The 17,919-nt window shown below is 43.0% G+C and overlaps 1 long non-coding RNA gene across 1 annotated transcript; it reads right to left on the reverse strand.

Annotated features, from left to right (window-relative positions):
• Window positions 1–1,163: 1,163 nt before the first annotated feature.
• LOC109785338 (uncharacterized) lies at window positions 1,164–3,067 on the reverse strand. The gene is made up of 3 exons (XR_002238098.4): window positions 2,440–3,067; window positions 2,037–2,170; window positions 1,164–1,544 (listed from the first exon to the last, which is right to left on the reverse strand). It is a non-coding gene; the product is annotated as an uncharacterized lncRNA (long non-coding RNA).
• Window positions 3,068–17,919: the final 14,852 nt, after the last annotated feature.

Here is a 17,919-nt window from a genome sequence, read left to right on the forward strand (position 1 = left end):
TTGGTTTTTTTGACCTTCTCGGTTATTTCAAATTGAACTTCTAGCGTTTTCAAGTTTGAACTTCTATGTTTTTTTTACCTTGTCGGTTATTTCAAATTTTCTAGTTTTTTTAATCCATTTTTATAAACTTTTTTGTACTGCTCTGTTATTTGAGTTGGCCTTCTTTATTAGTTTTTAGAAATAAGGAAAACCTAATTTTTAGAAAAATTGGTTATATTTTAGAAACGAGAAAAATACAAAATTTTAATGAGCATCGGACTACTCTCTTATTTTAATTTGACCTTCTTGGTTTATTTTTTAGAAATAGGGAAAATCTATTTCTTTATTTTTAGATCGAACTAATGTGTTATTTAAATTTTGAACTTCTTAGTTGTATTTTATAGACGGAAAATTGGATTACTATTGAATTTACTTTTTCACATTGTAAATATTGTTTCGTATGTTTCAACTAAAAATGTCTAAGCTTCTGCATTTAAATTGGCCATATGGGCAAACATCGAAAATAACACAATCATCTTTTTTCCATGATTTGTGAACTTTACTGTTGTTTTATTTTCTATCTTTTTAGTACAAATTGAACTACGCAAGTTTCACATGGTGAACTTCTGTATTTTTAATAAACACAACAAATTGTTACAAACAACGTTTTTATACAAATACACAACAGTTGAAGTAATTTTTTTGGCTCACACAACAACTCACACTCACACTACAGAAATTGAACTGCTCCAATGCGTGCCCCACGAGATCTTTGTCATCCTTGCCGGTGCTCTCAGTTCTGCAGGACGGGGGACAGGGATCGACGACGGGAGCCCGCACAAGGGACCTCTGTTGACGGGATCGTGGGAGGCACAGACAACATCGACCGGAGAAGGGATTTCCTGCAGGGCGGCCTTCGGCACCTGTGCTGGGGGCAAGTGGCGGTGGCGGCAGAGGTAGGGGATGGGACGGGGGTGATGCAGCAGTAGGGACAACAAAAGTATCTTTGCATAAATACAAATGTTCAACTCGGTAGCGCAAATACAATATGAATTTTAGTACCGAACAACAACTACATGCATATCATCAAAAAATTCTTTTTTGACTAAAATTTGCATAAACACCAGCCACGTACTTCATATATTCTCAGGCATAGCAGAACTTTGTTCTCAGGCATTACATCGTTGTTGAAGAAAAGTTCATGTTTTTTGACTTACAAATGTCTTCCTGAAGAAAAGTGTAAATGTCTTACTCTTTTTTAATAAACATCGAGCCCTACTAGAAACACTCGTGGAAGAAGATGCAAAGGAGGCCGACGGCAAGCACGGCCTCTTGTCGGAGCACCACCTGTACGTTCTGGCATTCGTCATCGTTGTTGTGCTGCTCTCCCCGGCGCTGTCACTCCCTTAGTGTGAGAGGTACCTGAGATAGGTTTTGCTCTGTGTGCTGCAACTCCTTTGTCCATCAATTTTGACCACAGAAGTTTGTTGCATCCACACTCCTTCATCATTGGTACAAGAAAGCTTGTTTTACCACTAGTCCATGACGCCTTACACTCTTTAGCCCTAAAATAAGCAGGAAATAATTTTGGGCATACTTCATACACACATTCTCATGAACCATCAATCTGATAGTGTAATCAATAACTTGGTAGATAGCAGAAAGACATAGACAGCAAGTAAGAAAAAATGCAACACTCATCACTTCCATTAAGGATATTATTTGGAAGTTCTAATAATCTACGACAATAATAACCTATGGAGTAAGTTAGTGTGCTGAGTTCCAGAAACAAAATCTGCTTGTGTTCTTTTGAAACAAGCAAATGGCATGAAGTTAAATTTTTTGGAGGGCGCAACCATCTCAAATTGAGAAGTGCCTTTTTTTTTCTGACAACACAAACTGTTTTTGCATATTCATTGACAACACAAACAGAAAAAGCAAGCAAGCAAGCCTCAGATTGTGGCATCTGCCTGGGTCAACTACAAGACACTAGCAAGCGAATATAAACACACATCATTCAGATTTGTATGATATAAATTAGTTCAGCAAGCATGTACCTTCCTTTTCTCCAACTGCATCTTCAGGTTTCTCCATGGCTATTGAGACGCTGTAAAGCAGAGAACAGGCAGAGGAGACAACAAGGCCGAGAGTTGTGACAAAAGCAGAGAGTTTATTAATTCTCGGAGAGTTCCTGAAAGCACATAGCTAGCAACGATAAACGAGAGTACTAATAGTACACCTAATAGTAGCATCTAAAAATTTAGATACGAGAGAAAACAAAGCTCTTTCTTGCAAAGTGAAAACTGAATAAACCAATACACGCCAAACAAATGCAAAGGGCCCTTATTTTCTCACTCAAACGGCTAATCTTTCAAGCAATGAGCCAAGCAAAAATGAAATCAAGATCCTGCCGCCCCAAGACCTAGATTAATTATACAAAAAAGCAAAAAAGGGAACTACCTCAGGAAGTTCAGGTTGGCCGTGACGAGGAGAACAACATGTGCGTGCTGGTGGCTGGAATGGCGTGACGATGGTGGTGGCGTGGAGCTTCACCCGAAGGGGGCACTGAAGGAGGGGATGGCGCACCTCGCCGGAGATGGAGGGGCGGGAGCGGCCGCTCCATGGATGAACCTTATTCCAGGAAGGTCAAGGTGGCTCTCATGAGAAGGTCAGTGTGGCCGGCCAGGACGGCGCGGGGGCAGGGGAGGGGGGTCCCGGCCAGCGGGGTGATGTGGCGGCCCACATCAGCTCCGGCGAGGAAGAAGGGCATGCGTGGAGAAGAGGCACTGGGGCAGGCGAGCTCCACCGTGGCGCATGTTTGGGAGGTTCCTCTCCAGGGCGGCGGCGAGAGGAAGAACGCGGTGGTTGCCGTGGCGAGCTCCGCCGATTGGATTCGGTAAGAGGCCGTGGCGCGCGAGGTTTGCAGCGGGCGGCGGCGCGCGAGGTTCGCCGGTGGTGTAGTGGCGTCGAAGAGGATCTCGGGAAGAGGGGGTGATGTCAGCCGGTGGCGGCGCCACCGCCGTTGGGGGCGGGGTGGCGGGCGCGTTGCCGGTTTGGGGCAGGAGGTGCGGGAGGGAGGTGGGGGATCTGGATCGGGGTAGATGGTGGATCGGGATTAGGGGAGGTGGGTGGGCTTTTTTTTTCTTTTGTTTATCGCTGCCCGGTTCGGGAGTTCGGGAGCATCCGGTCCGGCCCTATGGCGCCTCGTGATCCAAATAGTTATTTTAATCCTACAATTAAAATAGTGTTATCATATATATATGTATGGATTGAGACTTTTGAGCTTCTTCATCGATCACTTTTACGGAAGCTGAGTCCTTTCTTTTTAAGCAAGTTCAAATCCAGCAAAAAAGAGTATCAATCTGTCCCAAGTGCGGACATGAGAAGCCAGGTCGGATTACGACATTGAATTGAATTGAGTGGCCCCTTCCCTTCGCATCACATCATCAACCCTGATCATCTCACTTTACATCAATATTGGTGAGCATGCCACAAGATGTACGATTTGATTGGTTACTCAAGTGTCTAAGTGTAAGTTTCAAGTATTCTTCTTATGGTTTATCGGCGCGCGGAGGTTCCCTATATATATATATATATATATATATATATATATATATATATATATATATATATATATATATATATATATATATAGGTAGTATATATAATATTTTTTTGGTAGTATGTATCGTATTTTGAGTATGCTCCTTTTTACGTATAAATATGTATGTATTTCACAAATATAATAAAAATCATGGGCTAACTTGCAATTTTTTCATGTAACTTAATTTGGAATATATTATATATAGTATATGAATATACTTAAAATGATAAAGTAGAATATATACTACCACATGGTAATATATGAGACATGTGGGGTAACTACCCCAGGTGATAGGATGGATTTTCCATATATATATATATATATATATATATATATATATATATATATATATATATATGAAGGGTTGCGCTATTCGTCACCCTGGGTGAGGAATAGTTATTCTTCACCCCCTCTCTATTTTGACATCAATGCACCGTATTTTTACGTTTCGTAAATTTTGTCTTATTTCATACGTAAAAAGAAAGCGTAAGAAAATATATACTTGCCGTAAAAAATATTTTATGTTACGTAAAGTTACGAACGTAAAAACATACATAAAATGCGATATTTCTGGTCTTATAACCTTTTTATTTTTGTTTTTTATACCAAATTTTACGTAGTGAATCAATATAAATGTAACTATTTGTATTTCAAATGTAATTTATTTATGAAGCGATCGTAAGATTACCTCGAACGAAGAATAACTTATTCTGCAACCTGGGTGATGAATAGTATTACTATATATATGAATATATATATATATATGACAACACTATTCTAATCTTGGAATTAGAATAACTATTTGGATCAAAGAAGGCCCTATAAGGGCCCGACTGCTCCCTCCCGAACTTCCGGAACTCCGGAATCCATATAGCGGGAAAAAATCCCATCCACGATCTCTCGTCCACCACTTCTTCCCTCGATCCCCAACGCCCCCCGATCCTATCGTCGCCGCTGCCTACCATGCCTCCTACCAGCGCGCCAGCACCCCCGCCTCCTTCCCGGCGCACTGTCGTCCCCGCCTTCTCCCGGCACGAGGCCGCCCCTAGACTCCTCCTGGGACGCCGTCGCCCCCGCCTTCCTCCTGGCGCGCCGCCACCCGTGCCTGCTTCTAACTGCCACCATGGACCACCACCTCTGCCCCGATCCACCTTGGTAGCGAATCCTGCGCACCGTCGCCAACCATGGATACTGGGCGCCGCCGCCTGTCTTTGGATCCCGCCCGCCTCCGGGGTCCTCGACTGAAGACGAGCAAGCCGTGGAACCTGGGTGCCATCACGGGCCGTGGATCCTGGGGCGCCACTGCCTAGCTCTGATCCCGCCGGCCGCCGCCGAGGTTCCCGACTGAAGATACCCTACCGCCGCGGCACTCAGGCCGTTCGCCACCGCCACCTCTGGCAGTTCACTGCCACCATCCAGCGCGCCCCCGGTCGCCCCCGATTCTTCCATGAGCGACCCCAGGAACCACCTGACTCCCCTAGTTCGCCTCCATCATGGGATCACTTCGCGTCGGTTCGCGAGGCCACAACCCCTGCCCTCCAATTTCATCACTTTTTTGTGTTTACCTCTGAAAAAACTGGCCATCGTTGCAGGCCGGCTTCACCAGATTATTCAGTTCAGCTCTAAACAAAATGAGGATTATACTTTGTTGTCCAGTTTGCTCACCTTTTGGAATGAAAAACAGGCTGAAGGTAGAAATTGTTCCAGAAGGTGAAAAATATGTCCAAGTATATTTTCTAGAACACCGGCACTCTCTGGATATCATTGGTATATGCATGCCGATGTTATCAACCAACTTTGACATATATGCTACAATTATCCCTCGAGACGGAACTGTTGTAGTAGACTTGTATCCATGTTGGATGTAAAAGAATAAATGTTCATGTTAATGAATATTGATAAAAGTTGGGAAGAGGTTCTCTCCTTTTGTTTTTTGTCTAGAATTGTTGTTTTAGAGAGTGTTGTTTCAGAGAGTGTTCACTTTTAAAAGAAAGCATTTTCCATGTTTCCAAAAGAAATTAGAGGTTCAAATTTCACAAACATAGAGGTTCAATGTTTATTACAGAACCAAGCAAGTCAAATTAAAAATACAAAGAAGTTCAATTTTTTAATAATAAAGGGGTTATATAAAAACCTAGAGGTTCGAATTTAAATAACCGAGAAGTTCAATTTTAGTACAAACCAAGATGATCAAGTTAGTGTGGCGCCATCGCCGCCAATGTGGCACCTCAACCCGCGGTTCCTCTGTTCTGGCCATGTGCGGTCGTTCAACAAAGCCGTCTGACACAGTCAAACTCTAATGCTCCTTGCTGCTGCTGCCTACATCTTATCATATGGCCAAACATGTCAAATTGTATTTTTCTTGTGTACAAACAGCGATGGTTTTGTTAACTTTTGTGTTTCGTTTTGATTTTTGTGAGAAGTTCACACTAATATAACAACATGTCGTTGTATTAGTAGACGCATGGCAATTTCATTTTTCAGAAACTTTTAGAAAAAAACTACATAGAGAAGTTCATGTTTCAGAAATTCTGAAGTTCAAGTGTACTACATACAGAAGAAATTCATAAAATGAAAAAAGGGAACACCTAGGACATTTCACCGACAGCAAAAAAATGCCTAAAAATGTTGTGAGACAAAAAAAACTTCAAATGATATAACATAGTAGGTTCGTAGAAAGTGGAAAAAACCATAATTTGTTTTGTAAGTTTAACCATTTCTAAAAAATACCTTAAAGTTCAAATTCAAATAATAGGGCGGTTTAATGTTTATTACAAACCCATGATTTTCCCCCTTACTTTAGAATAAACAGATAAGTTCAAAAATAAAAAATGGAGTAGTTCGAACAGTTTATAAAAAATGGTGTTTCTTCATTTTACTAAAAAATTGGAGAAGTTCATATTTAAATAACATAGAAGTTTAGAAATGTTTATTATAAAACCAAGAAGGTCAAATTAAAAAAACCCAGTAGTTTAAAAAGTTTGTAAAACATATATTTGCCCCTATTTTTTTAAGATCTAGAAGTTCAACTTTAAATACTTGAGCAGTTCAATATTTATTACATAACTAGGACTTTTCCCGTTACTAATGAATAACACCAAGAAGTCCAAAATTAAAAAAAATATGAAGTTGTTTAATGTTTATAAAAACTCAGATTTCCCCAATGCTAAAGATTGAAACCAATAAAAAATGAGCGGTTCAATGTCTATAAAAAACTCACATTTTCACGTAACCAAGAGAAGTTCAAATTGATAACTGCGAGAAGGTCACGTACTACACGGTGTGCATTTTGTATTAAAAAACAATGAAAAAATCAAAGGCTGAAAGTTTTGTTTCTAGAAGTTCAAGTGCTCAGCCTGAGAAAATTCAAAAATTCGTGTGAGAGAGGTTGAACAAAAATACGTGACAGAAGTTTAAGGTGAAAACAACAGAAAGTTCAACTATTACACAGAATGGGTTTCAGATAAGAATATAAGAATAGAAACCAAAAAGCTTAATAGGTTTGTTGCAAGAAGTTCAAGTGCTCTGTCCCGGGAAGTTCAAAAATTCTTGCAAGAGATGTTCACCTTGTATTTCCATGTTTGAAAATACAAAAAAGAAATTGTTTTTTTTGCGTTTTAAAATAATTCTCTCAATCCACAAAGAAGTTCAGTTATTGTTTGGGAGCAATTTGTTTTCAAAAAGAAAATAAAAAATTCAAATTATAAAAATGAGAAAAAGTTCATGTACTACATGGTGTGCATTTAATATGAGAAAAATGAATTAAAAGGCAAGGTCCAATTTTTGTTGTTGTTATAAGTTCAAATACTCAGGCAGAGAAAGTTAAAAAATTATTGTAAAAAGGGTTTGTACAAAAGGAATATCATTTCTAAAATTATTGTAAGAAGGGTTTGTACAAAAGGAATATCATTTCTATAACACTAACGAATGTATGAGAAAAATTACAAATGAAAATACGTCACAGAAGTTCAACATGAAAACAACAGGAAGTTCAACTACTGCACTGAATGAATTTCAGATGAACAACTTTTAAAATCGTCGCGCGTATGGTAAAAATGATCAACACGGGAAAGTTGCGTGTTTACAGCAGATTTCCATCGGTATATCACTTGCTCAATTACAGAGAGCGGATGGAGAGCTACGAGCAAAAAAACATGTGAAAAACAGAGTGAAGTTCAAGTAGACACGCCGAGAAGTTCAAGTTCTTCACGCGGTGCATTTTCGAAGAATCTGTTTCGCGATAAAAGTAGAACGAATGATCTCGCCGTTTCTGAAATTACTTGAAAACGGCTAAGAATCAAAGAAAACCATCAACATGAGAAAGTTTTGCATTTTTCGTAGCTTTTCAACGGTATATTATTTGCCCCATTCCGATAAAGTTTGTAGAAATTACGGCCAAAAAACATTTTAATCCATTTTCAAAATTTACTTAAAACCGTAAGGAATTGGGAGAAACAATATATACCAAAAGGTTTCGCATTTCCTCAAGCTTTCCAACGCCATATCATTTGCTGTATTCGGACATATGGTTAAAAATTAGCTCGAAAATACGAACTCAGTGGAACTTGTCCCGTTTTCTAAATTAATTTTAAACAGTTCAAAATTAAAAAAAAACTTTCAAGATGAAAGAGTAGCACATTTTCATAAGCTTTCCAACGCCATATTATTTGCCTCAATTGGGTTAGCCGTTTAGAAATGGAATCAAAAATACGAACTCGGCTGTTCGATTTGTGAAATTTTACGATTTTCCAAATTACTCTTTAACCATGGGAATTAGAGAAAACTTTCAACATGTGGAAGGAGCGGTTTTGCAGCAGCTTTCCAAACCATATTATTTGTCTCATTCCAATAAATGATTTAGAAATGTGATCGAAAATACGACTCATGTTTTTATATGAAGAAAAAGGATTTTCAAAACTGCTCTTAAACCGCTTACATTTTGCCAAAAAATTTAACTTGGGTCATGATACTCATGTCCATAGCTTTCCAACAGTATATCACAAGCCCCATTTGGGCAACGTTTGCGGAAGTTCAACCTAGCACTGGGGGAAGTTTAGGTCGAACAACTTAGACAGTAAAATTGCAACAGACGCATGTTCATCACGACCCGAGAGCAAAATCTGCCAATGAGCGAGATTCCTATTTAAAATGGGAATTTAGTTGCTAAAATTGTTTCTAGATTACACTTACATCATATAAAACATGACTGACCAAAATAATTCGTACGGGGAGACACGGTTGCGAAGATAGCCCGAAGGTCGGGTTCCTACAGATGGAAGTTCAGGCTATGTAACTCAGGAAGTTCTGGTTGTGATCAAAATATTATTCTGGTCCTGTGATCAGAATAGTGTTTATATATATGTGTGTGTGTGTGTGTGAATGGTCGTACGAGAAATTCGATGATATATATATATGATCGGTTCTATGAAAAATTCTGTTTATTTATATGCATAACATGTAAAGTATGTAGTAGCGTAAAATATGTTTGAAATGAAAAAGAATTAAATGGAAAACACAAAATTAAAAAGAAAAATAAACCATAAACCCCTAAACCTTTTAGTCCGAGTTGGTGTCACCAACCGAGACTAAATGACCCCCAGCCCCCGACGCGGGCTCGTGCCACGTGGTGGGCCTTTGGTCCCGGTTCGTGATGAACCGGCACTAAAGGGGGGCATTTAATCCCCACCTTAACCGGGACTAATGCCCAATTCTGCACTAGTGTTGGTTGGCTTTGTCATGCCTCAAGCTGCGCCACGAGGAAACGAACCTCGATGACATGGTGTGTAGGCAAAAATGCTAGACGTAGAGAGCCCTACAAGCTTCTATAGGCTCCTTCCTAACCAACTAAACATCCCCTGATTTTCAGGTGGGTGGGGCCCCAATCTCCCCTTAGTCCAATCACAATTTCACAGCTGCAACACACCCTGTAAAATCCCGCAGAAGTCCGTCGATGTAGCATTGCTGGGTGTGTAGGACATCTGATCCAGCCCCCTTCTTGGAGAAGGTTTGTTCGTACGCCTTCAAAGTAGATGAGTGTTTTTTTTGCGGGTGAAAGTAGAGGAGTGTTGTAGGTACGAGGAGATCTTGGACATGTCGTGAACTATTGACATTGATGTGTCGTGTAGCCTTGGTAGGCAGCGTCTTTGATGAAAGGTCGTGTTGAATGTGCCAGTTGTGGCATGTTGTACCTGGACGCTTATTCTTTTGTATTGTTTGGTTGTCTAAAAGACAGTAAAACTCGGGACGTGAACGAGGAGAACACGGCGACACACTCATCTGGAATCAAAGCCACTCATGGTAACTTTGGGGATCGGTGCAGGTCTCGTTTAATTGATGGGAAGTGATCTGCGCTGGTCGACCGGCGCAGGCTTCCACCGGTCGTATGGGCATCGTTCGATTGGAGAACTCGCAGCCGTCAGATTAGAATCTCTTCTCCCCACGAGTCAACTCACTTCTTCCCCCTGTAGATCTCATTCTCCTATGCGCTGTGCGCCCGCACCACCATCCCCCGCCCGCACCACCAGCAGGCACGTCTTCGGTCACGACCGCTGCATCCTCCGCCATGCGCGTGCCCCATCGCCTCCTCCATTCGCATCTCCCGTCCATCTCCTGTTGGAAGCAAGTTCCGTTCTGACGGTTGAAGATTTTTCCTATGAGGTTGAAGCTATTTCCCCGACGGATGAAGCTTTCTCCATCGAGGTTGGAGCTTTTCCCTCGATAGTTGTAGCATTCACGCAATGTATCACGCCGGTTCCAGCATCCGTTGTCGAGGTCGCAGCTCCCTGTCGCTGCACCGCTTGCAGCATGGGCTCACCGCGGTGGTAGCAAAAATAGTACCGGTCGTAGCAAAAATCATGGTCGCCATGGTCACCCATGTCGCCGCTCGTCGCACCACCGCTCGCCGGTTGCAGCGAATTCGGTCGCTGGTAGTAGCTTTCCCGCTTCCGGATGCAACAAATTTGCAGCCCGTCGTTGCCAGCCACACTTCATCGTCTTTCTAGTTGTAGCAAATCCGTGAGCCGGTGGCAGCTTTCCTGGTTGCCCGTTGCAGCTTAAATTGTGGTGTTGTCATCCCCAACCACACTCGCCGTTGCCTGGTTGTAGCAAAAATCTAGGCCGGTTCCAGCTTCCCCGACGATGGTTGTAGCTTCTAGCGGCACCAGTTGCAGCAAAAACGAAAAGAGATGTGGCTGAGTATGTCACCGTCGTATAGAGAAACCATGTGCTCAGTCAGCGGTAGCATCGACGGTGGCGGCAGCCATGGCCTCGGAGTGCAGCAGCACTAGAACGGCTGGAGCCATGGTGTGTGGTGCGATGGGGAATAAGAAAGGAGAAGCTTGCGTTTCGCGAGGAAGAAAGCGAGGGGATGGGACGTCCGTGAATAGATAAGGTAAAAGCTGCAGTGTGTGCTGAGTGGGTCCTGTCCAACGCAGGCATGTGAGGCACACGATCTGAAATGATCAGATGGCTCGCACAGGACCGGCGCAATACTCGGATGGCGTGCCGACTCAAAACGTTTTCCTTAATTGATAGCGAGATCGCAATATTGCGTGCTTGCATATACGCGAGCAGTAAAAAGCTGTCCATACACATTTAATTCGAGATAGTGTGTCTGACAAAACATGTCACAGATTTCAACGATGCATTAAATGACAAAGACTTTGGATATACGTACATTTAATAACAATAACCAGGACGAAGCACTATAAAAAATATAAGCAATTTCGTTTGTGTGTGTGACATCATACATTAGTTTTGATTGCGCGATTAATTGCATCTTTCTTGTAATTTTTATTGTTAAATTCTCAGATTTTTTAGAAGAGAATAATTCCTGAGATTTTCAAAAAAAATCCTGAGATTATTATGAAAAAGTTTATAGAACTATTACCACGATGTTCTCATTTTTTCACTTAAGATTAAAAAACATCAAACGTGTTGAAAAATCTCTCCAATTTATTTCCATAATTTCCTAGAAATTAGTATTTGGGCTTGTGCTTATATAATGGTTGCGTTAAAATATATTACCTCACTGCTGAAGTAGTAAAAAAAAGAAATATCACACTCTCTCCGTACATGTATTGGCTATGTACCGTGTGGTAAAACAACTGTGCCAGAGAAACAACTCATCACTCATAAATGGAGCAATGAATCAACTGGCAAGTCGGTTGTAACAGTGGCTAATATATATAGGAAGCAGACGGAGATACAGAGCGATAAATAAACGCAATATAGAGGGGGTAATATAGTGGCTGTTGATCCTAAGACAATTGGATGGGTATGATTGCAGTGGGCTGCATCGCCGGGTGCTCCTATGCAAATTCGATAAAACTTGATCCTATTTTACGATCGAAAGTTGGATATCTGTGTTTTTATAATCTAGTGGTTGCTTCACCGCCAGGGTTGCTGACCTGTCTGTTCCCCGTCATTCGTTTTTCCTATGATTTGGTTGTCTCCATGTTGCTTTTGCAGCTCCTGTGAAATGCTCATGTGCTCGTTCTATTTATTTTTTCTTTAAACGGCAGCGGTGGTGTTTGTGTATAGGATGCGTTCGTGTTGTTTGCCGCCCTCTGGAGGACGACAGTGCATCGTTTATGCATCGATTCTGCTCTGGCCGCCTTAGGCCTTGTACTTATTTGTATTGGATAGACGTTTAGTTAGGTGTCTCTCCTATAAAAATAAGCACTGGTGCTTCAGAAAAATTCGGTTTATTTTTCTAAGCATCTCCCTAAGCACCTAGCATTGTACAAGGCCTTATGACTCGTGCCAAGAAAAAACGTCGCTTCATCGCAGATGCCCGGTGATCGAATGGGCAAACTTGGGCGGTTCTTGCACGTCGGGGTGACGGCTATCCTTGTCAGATACCCAATGGAGTGAGGATCGACTTAGCATGAGCCGACCGGTCAGTTCTCTGACTCTTCTGACTATCGCATGGCCAACACATGATGAGGAAAGTTGTGCCGCGTCAGGAACGCGTGCAATGCTTAGCTGCGAAATGACAAGTCTTCTGGGGCGTGTTTGGTTGCCCGCATGCAGCCCAACCAGGCCCGCGCGGGATGTGCGTGGTCTATTTGGTTGGCTGGGCTGCATGCGATTCGTGGCCCGCACGAACCTCTTGAGCCTGGCCCGGCGGAAACTGCCGAATCGGCAGTTTCTTGTGAGCCTGGCTCGACGCGGCCACACGTGCGAGGAGGTTGCACGCCTCGGGCAGCGGGGGAGACGGAGGGGACGTCTCGTAACTCCCCTCCCACTCTCATGTTACCGCCCCGCACTGTTCCCACCGCTAGCACGCCTCTCTGCCTCACTGCCCCTCCCTCTCCTCTTATCCGATGGCTCCGCCTCGACCACCGCCGCGCCGCCCTCTGACCCCCGTACACCAGCGCATCACCAGCATCCAAGAGCATTGGGTGGCCGGGCTCCAGAACTCGGGCAGGGACCTGGCGTCGGTGCTGCGAGCGCCGTCCCCCATCTGCTGCCGGCCACCACGAGGGTCGGCCACTGCGGTGTCGGCCGTTCCAGGTCCGCCACTGTTTCCGGACCTCGTGGTCGTGGGCTTGGTGCCAGTGTCGTCCACGGAGCCGCCACTTCTTGGGACTCCATTGGGCAGGGGGTTTTCTTGACCCCTGTCCAAGGGTTTTCTCCTGTCGGCGCGCCATCCTCCTCGACCTCTGGCGTGGCCATGAGCACGGGGCCGATGCCGCCGGCCGTCGCCAGGGCTAGCTCCTCCTCTGCTCCGCCACCTCTCTCCTTCCCGCCGGGGTTTTCACCCCGGCCTTGGTTCACTACGACTGCGCAAGCTCCGGTGAGTCAAAGAATCCCCAAGGCTTGCTTGTAGATGTAGATTAGGGGTTTCTTTCTTAGGCATGTGCTAGTACATATTGGATTCGATAGGATTCGAGTAGATTCGATTCGATGCGATCCCGATCGAATCGAATCCGACCGATCTGTTCTTGTTTGCTACAGTGTGTGTTCTTGGATAATGTTCTTCTGCTAGTGCTTTCCTAGGATCTGTGTTCATGTTAGGATCTGTGTTCATGCTAGAATCCCCAATGCTAGTGTGCTTTGCTAGGATCTGTGTTCATGCTAGGGTCTTGCTAGAATATGTGTTCATGCAAATGGCATGTTCATGTTCAAGCTAGGATCATGTTCATGTTGATGTTCATGTTGCTACATACATGTTCAAGCTAGGGTTTGTGTTGCATGCCGTAGATTCTTATACATGCATGTAGTAGGACCATTTTAGGATGCTGCCAAATGTGCATGGGTGCACATGGGTGCTATTTTTAGATGTTGCCATGCTTAGGGTAGTGCACTGATGAGTGGAAGTTGCAGAAGACCAGATGCCACTGATCAGTGGCATTTGCTCATGGGAAACTACCACTGATCAGTGCCACTTGCTCTTGGGCAAGTCCCCTGATCAGTGGCACTTGCTCTTGGGCAAGCGCCATTGATCAGTGGCACTTGCACAAGAGCAAATGGCACTGATCAGTGGCATTTGCCCAAGAGCAAGTGCCATTGATAAGTGGCATTTGGCAAAGAGTTTGTGCACTGATCAATGGCATTTGCTCTTGGGAAAATGTCTCTGATCAGTGCCATTTGCTGTAGTGCTAGTGCAACTGATCAGTGGCATTTGCAGAGGAGCTAATGCCACTGATCAGTGGTTGTTAATTTTGCAAGCACCTCTAATACTTGTCATCTTACCTGACAAGATATTGAAGAGTGACTGGGACGTGGTGGGTGGAGGAGCTCAGGTGGTGGCTGGAGCTGAGGGTGCCAAGGATCTCATCCCCATGAACAGGTGGCTCAAGAGGGTGGACCTTCCTGGCAGGGTCGCCTTCATGAGCCTGCCTTGTTCAAGGGGAGGATCTCTGAGGACCGGCCACGAGGAGGGGGCTCGGGAGCCGCTGCGCTTCTACCAGCAAATCAAGGACGCCGAAGACCTCGCCATGCTCGTCATCCATCGCAAGTTCGTGGAGGTGATGAACGAGTGGCTGGTCATCAAGCAGCTCCCGCGCGTGGTCAGGCTGTCGGCGAACAAGTGGTGCGAGTTCTGGGTGTAGGTCCAGAACTTTGAGGGGCACATGGTGCTTGGCCAGGGCTGGAACTTCTTCTGCCACCGCCACCGGATCGTTGATACGTCTCCAACGTATCTACTTTTCCAAACACTTTTGCCCTTGTTTGAACTCTAACTTGCATGATTTGAATGGAACTAACCCGGACTGACGCTGTTTTCAGCAGAACTGCCATGGTGTTATTTTTGTGCAGAAATAAAAGTTCTCGGAATAACCTGAAAATCCACGGAGACACGTTTTGGAATTAATGACAAATACTGGCGAAAGAATCAGCATCAGGGGGCCCACACCATGTCCACGAGGGTGCAGGGCGCGCCCCCTGCCTCGTGGGCCCCCTGGGACTCCACCGACCTCCATCCCAACTCTATATATTCACTTTTGGGGAGAGAAAAATCAGGGAGAAGGATTCATCGCGTTTTACGCTACGAAGCCGCCGCCAAGCCCTAATCTTCCTCGGGAGGGCTGATCTGGAGTCCGTTCGGGGCTCCAAAGAGGGGAATCCGTTGCCATCGTCATCAGCAACCATCCTCCATCACCAATTTCATGACGCTCACCGCCGTGCGTGAGTAATCCCATCGTAGGCTTGCTGGACGGTGATGGGTTGGATGAGATTTACCATGTACTCGAGTTAGTTTTGTTAGGGTTTGATCCCTAGTATCCATTATGTTCTAAGATTGATGTTGCTATGACTTTGCTATGCTTAATGCTTGTCACTAGGGCCCGAGTGCTATGATTTCAGATCTGAACCTATTATGTTTTCATGAATATATGTGAGTTCTTGATCCTATCTTGCAAGTCAATAGTCACCTACTATGTGTTATGATCCGGCAACCCCGAAGTGACAATAATTGGGACCACTCTCGGTGATGACCGTAGTTTGAGGAGTTCATGTATTCACTAAGTGTTAATGCTTTGGTCCGGTACTCTATTAAAAGGAGGCCTTAATATCCCTTAGTTTCCAATAGGACCCCGCTGCCACGGGAGGGTAGGACAAAAGATGTCATGCAAGTTCTTTTCCATAAGCACGTATGACTATATTCAGAATACATGCCTACATTACATTGATGAACTGGAGCTAGTTTTGTGTCACCCTAGTTATAACTGTTGCATGAGGAATCGCATCCGACATAATTATCCATCATTGATCCATTGCCTACGAGCTTTTCACATATTGATCTTTGCTTAGTTACTTTTCCGTTGCCATTGTTACGATTGCTACAAAAACTATTACTGTTACTTTTGCCACCGTTACCGTTACTTCCATACTACTTTGCTACTAAATATTTTGCTGCAGATATTAAGTCTTTCAGGTGTGGTTGAATTGACAACTCAACTGCTAATACTTGAGAATATTCTTTGGATCCCCTTGTGTCGAATCAATAGATTTGGGTTGAATACTCTACCCTCGAAAACTGTTGCGATCCCCTATACTTGTGGGTTATCAAGACTATTTTCTTGCGCCACTGCCGGGGAGCATAGCTCTATTCTTTGAATCACTTGGGATTTATATATGTTGATCACTATGAGGAACTTGAAAGATGAAAGAACCAAGATTTTTCCCTCAACTACGAGGGGAGGTAAGGAACTGCCATCTAGCTCTGCACTTGATTCACCTTCTGTTATGAGTGAATTTGCGATACCTACACATGTTATTGATTTTGATATGTCGCATGTTATTGATGATGCCACTTCTGCTATGCATGATGCTTATGATGAAACTACTTCTATGCTTGATAATAATGTGCCATTAGGTGAATTTCTTGATGAACAACTTGCTAGGGTTAGAGAGAATGAAATTATTGAAACAGATAATATTGATGAAAGTGATGATGAAGATTCTCCCCCTAGATATGAATTTCCTGATGTGCCTGAGGGTTATGTTATGGATGAAGAAACTGCTAGAGACCTTTTTGCTTGCAAAGATAGATATGATCTTAAGAAACTGTTAGCTAAGCTGAAAGAAAAGTCTTTGAATGCCAGAATGAAATATGACCCTGCTTTTGCTACTTCACCTATCTGTATTTCTGATAAGGATTATGATTTCTCTGTCGATCCTGAGTTAATTACTTTGGTTGAATCTGATCCTTTTTATGGCTATGAATCTGAAACTGTTGTGGCACATCTTACTAAATTGAATGATATAGCCACCCTATTCACTCATGAGGAAAAAATTCGTTACTACTATATCCTTAAGTTATTTCCGTTCTCATTAAAGGGTGATGCTAAAACATGGTTTAATTCTCTTGCTCCTGGTTGTGTGCGTAGTCCCCAGGATATGATTTATTACTTCTGTGCTAAATATTTCCCCGCTCATAAGAAACAAGCTGCCTTAAGGGAAATATATAATTTGGTGCAAATTGAAGAAGAGAGTCTCCCACAAGCTTGGGGGAGGCTTCTCCGATTACTTAATGCTTTGCCTGATCATCCTCTCAAGAAAAATGAAATACTTGATATCTTTTTATAATGGACTAACCGATGCTTCTAGAGACCACCTGGATAGTTGTGCTGGTTGTGTTTTGAGGGAATGAACTGTTGAGCAAGCTGAATTGCTATTGAATAATATATTGAGTAATGATAATGATTGGACACTTCCTGAACCAACTCCTAAGCCAACTCCGCAGAAAAGGGGTATTCTATTTCTCAGTCCTGAAGATATGCAAGTGGCAAAGAAATCTATGAAAGAAAAGGGTATTAAAGCTAAAGATGTTAAGAATTTACCACCTATTGAAGAAATACATGGTCTTAATAACCCGACACAGGTAGTAATGGTAAATTCTCTCTATAGATTTGATGAAGGTGATATTCCTCGTAATAAGTCTGATAGCCAATGCTTGGATGAGTTTGATAATTTTATTGTTAAACAAGAAAACTTCAATGCTTATGTTGGTAGACAATTGAAACGTAATGCTTATATGATTGAACACTTGAGTGATTATATGTCTAGAGTTAAAGGTGAACTTAAAATTATTAGTAAACATGCTTCTATGGTTAGCACTCAGGTAGAACAAGTGCTTAAAGCAGAAGATGATTTGCTCAATGAATTAAATAAAGAAAAATGATAATGCTGTTAGAGTTATGACTAGAGGGGGTAGAATGACTCAGGAACCTTTGTATCCTGAGGGCCACCCTAAGAGAGTTGAGCAAGATTCTCAGAGAACAAATGTTGATACACCCAATCCTTCTAAGAAGAAGAAAAAGAAAAATGATAGGACTTTGCATGCTTCTAGTGAACCTGTTGTTGACACGCCTGAGAATCCCAATGATATT

Source organism: Aegilops tauschii, chromosome 3 (genome assembly GCF_002575655.3).
Source record: "Aegilops tauschii subsp. strangulata cultivar AL8/78 chromosome 3, Aet v6.0, whole genome shotgun sequence".
Classification (NCBI taxonomy): domain Eukaryota; kingdom Viridiplantae; phylum Streptophyta; class Magnoliopsida; order Poales; family Poaceae; genus Aegilops; species Aegilops tauschii.